Here is a 3,947-nt window from a genome sequence, read left to right as displayed (position 1 = left end):
TGTTATCTTAACAGCTTTATAGATAATAAAAATAATGTTTTAATTTCCATCTGCCAGACTCCTGTGCCTGCATCTCAAATAGTTCAAAACTCAGGAGGGAGAAAATAAAAGGGTATTATTTCTTTGATTTTCCTAAAATCCCAATAAACTCTATGCATCAAAAATTTCCCCATCCTTCCAGGCCCAGAACAAATGCCATGCCTGTACCCCATCCCCTGAGTGCAGACGTGATCTGTCCTTACTCCAACCTCTCCCTGTCCTTCTTTGTCTCCCTTTCAGTCACTTGTCAAGTTTGGGTTTAGCATTAGCTGTGCACTTGTTATACTTCACTACTACATAGCTTCGGGTATTCTCAATTTTAATGGTTGGGCTTGAAAACAATCTAAAGTTCCTTTTTACATTCTAACTGTAACTCCCAAACTGAGGGTTATTTGCTAGATTCAGAGTCTCATTCATCAGCTGACTAAATGAATATTTCCAGCTATCACACCGTGGAGTTGTTTGTCAGTCAATTGTTCTGTTCTGCAGTTTCATCATTTTCATTAGCATGGCAGTTTGGGGACAATTCTTGAAATATTTTATTATATTTGCAGTGGTTATTTTATAAAACAAACGTGAAGTGGAAAAATGAAATGCTCATCTTGGTGATAAAAAATGAAGAGCTCATACTTGATTCAGTTAAGGAAAGCTGGAAATCTTTAGGCATGCTGAATGCTAAGTAGAGTTAACCTCGATTTGGATATGTGGTTTATTTGGTAGTTGACTTTTGTGTTTAACTGTGAAGGAAAAGAACAAAATGGGGAAAAAAACAAACAAACCATGTTTGACGTGGTGTGTTAATCAGGGTTCTCCTGAGTATCAGAACCAATAGGATGAGTGCATATATAGAAATAGACTTATTTTAAGGAATTGGCTCATGAGATTGTGGAGATAGGCAAGTCCAAAATCTGCAGTTCAAGTCTGAAGTCTGTCAGAGTGATGACCCAGGAAAAAGCCAATGTTGCAGTTCAGGTCCGAAGGCCATCTGCTGGCAGAGTTCTCTTCCTCAGGGAACATCAGTCATTTGTTCTAGTCAGGTCTTCAACTTATTAGATGAGGACCACCCACATTCTGGAGGACAATTGACTTTACTTAAAATCCACAGATTTCAATGTTAATCTCATCCAACAAAACCCTCACAGAAACATCCAAACTAATGTTTGGCTATATATCTGGGCACTGTGGCCCAGCCAAGTTGCCACATAAAATGAACTATCACACGCTATGGAAATATATCTTCAAAATTATATTCACAAGGCAAGGGATATTATACTTTTTAAATCTCTGGGAGTATTTAAATATTATTTTGGCACATTATTTTGCTGCAGGATGTGGCTGCCAAGCTGGTCCCACCACTTGCTGCCCTGAGTGGGTTCAGAGAAACACTTCATGACTTATGGGACGCACAAGGAACCTCTCACAGGCCTTGAGGCCCCCAGAACTCTAAAGGGGGTACATGTAGGCCTCACTACTGTGGCACCCCTTCTTCCCAGGGTCCTCCATCTCCAGAGTCCTTGTCTTTCTCTGGGCAGTTCAAATTTACCCTTTAATCTTTAGTCTCACCTCACCCGTCTGCGACCTGAGCCTGAGCTTTAGAAAATGAAGGCTTAGCAATTGTCCCATGAGGCAAGAGAAGCTCCTGCTTCTAGGACATAGGCAAAGGGGTGGGGGTAGGTGGAAAAGTGGGTGCCATTTGGTCCTTGAGGAGCCTTGAAAACTGGACACCATTGATTTTGCCATCAGGAGAAGATGCCAAAGCCACTCATTTGCACAGCCCTCACGGTTTTCCCACCACAGAAAAGATAAGAGCCTTCCTATCACAGACCACAGATTTGGAATGGGAAGACCTCCCCCAGAGTACCTCATCCCCAGAGGTTGCCTGACAGCAGCAGTGTCAGGGCAAGGGCTCCCTCACTATGCAAATTTGTATGGGAGGTAGTGAGCATGAGAGTTTTTGTGGGGGTTTTTTTAAAAAGAAATGAAAGCAATCTTTTTTTTTTTAATACATGACTTTTATTGCATCTTTAAAATATCACAAATAAGTCTGAGAAATCACTCAACATTTTGGTGTTTCAGGTGCTGGACAAATTAGATCTAATTTATCAGCCTGCTGAACTGTTCCTTTTTCACAAATATAGATACCATCCCAAAATTTTCTGATATCCTTGCTTTTAACTGTTGTGGCTTATTGAATGAAAGCAGCTGAATTTGATATAAGTTTACTATCATTTCCTTGAAGAATTAACTCATCTTTCTGGGCTTCAGATACTGAACAAGCAGTGCCTGACCTCATCTGAACCCTACGAATGTATTTTTCACCCAAGAAACTTCAGATTTCAACAAGAGAACCATTCTCCTGAACAATGACGTTGATGGGGAAGTGAGCATGCACAGACCTCATCTTGTAACGGAAGCCCAGTGTAACACCCTTGATCATGTTCTGTGCATGACTACAGATAGTGGGAACAGTAGCCATTTCCTTTCTATTTTCCCCACCATTTGTCAACTCGGAGCCTCTTCTTTTTTTTTCCAGGAGACTGAGTTCTACATTGATGTGATTGAATTCCCTCAACAGGGTGCCTCTGGGGCCTTTCCCAATAGCTGTGCATCCCTTCAGAGTGACGTCCACATTTTCTGGAACGTCCACTGTCTGATTGCTGAGAATTGTCTTCATCCTCGCCATAGACACAGCAAAGAGAGGCAATGCATTCTTTGTAATGATTTTTAACAACTAAGTATTAAACCATAGTTATTTGTTTTAACACATAATAAATGAGCAGCATTACATGGTGAGTAAACCCTCCCCCAGGAGACAAGAGACTTGCGTTTTCAGAATTTCTGTTACAACTCTTCTAAATTGTAACCACACAGAAATCATCCCCCTTGCCCCAGTCTTAATCATGTCTGTCCCCCAGCTCCCACTCAGACACTATAGGCCTCTGTAATGATTCAGCAAGTTAATTTCTTTCTACTCCTGGTTCTTCATTTAAATGCCCAAGTGAAGATAAAAGACAAACCTTTGCCCAACATTTCACGGTAGGCCTGTGGAGGAAGTCCTTGTGATGTTGGCATCTGAAATGAGGCCAGGGTGGCACAACTACCTGGAGAATTTTGAGTTGGGAGTGCCTCTAATCCTTCCAGGGAGTGGGCATTAGCTCTTGAAATGAGCCCGCTGGACATGGGCAGGTCCAGGATTGAGGCCAGCATCCATCTATCCAATGGAGACAGTTTCTTCAAAGAGGGAAACCCATTGTTTCTCTCCATCATTAGATATCCATCACCATCTGAACTCTTACTCTCCAAATGTTTGCTATAAAGACTTGGCAGCAGTTTTACTCAAAATTCACTGTGTAAATCCAAAATCATCTCTTAAGTTTTCTGGAATCCCAGGTGGAAGGTGAGCCGTAGACGCGTCTCAACTCTTCCCCTGTTAGAAGCACCTCTCATGCTTATAGCGTTCATACCTATTGTGTGAAGATGTCTCGTAAGAAAGCTGAAAAGCCTGTGAGTTAAGCAGTTGAGCCTAAGAGGCCTAAAACCCCCATAAATTAGAAGAAGAAAAGTTCAGAAGTGATAAAGTATACTGCTAGGTGTAAAAATATCAGAGACATAAAGGCAGCCATGTACATCTCCCATCTACTACATATGCATGCAACTTATTTCTGTGCACTCTGTGCTTTAATTTTGGATCTTTAACAAATAACTTCATTATTTCTTTATACTACATTGTGTAATGGAGAAGAAAAGTGCAATTCATATCCAATAATCAAATCTAGTATTATTATGTTTTGCATTCAAAGGTACCCACCAATGAGTTCATTAAATGTTAAAAAATTAAGTAATTGTTGAATGCTTTCTATCAGTGGTTCCTAGACCTTAGCATGCATCAGAGTCCTGTGGAAGTCTTG

General features: G+C 40.9%; 1 pseudogene; it reads right to left on the bottom strand.

The window, feature by feature from the left end:
- Positions 1-2,095: 2,095 nt before the first annotated feature.
- LOC109379410 (60S ribosomal protein L9 pseudogene) lies at positions 2,096-2,728 on the bottom strand (annotated as a pseudogene).
- Positions 2,729-3,947: the final 1,219 nt, after the last annotated feature.

Source organism: Hipposideros armiger, unplaced genomic scaffold (assembly GCF_001890085.2).
Source record: "Hipposideros armiger isolate ML-2016 unplaced genomic scaffold, ASM189008v1 scaffold_2, whole genome shotgun sequence".
NCBI lineage: Eukaryota > Metazoa > Chordata > Mammalia > Chiroptera > Hipposideridae > Hipposideros > Hipposideros armiger.
Note: the sequence above shows the minus strand (reverse complement) of the source record. Positions and strands in the feature narration are given on the sequence as shown.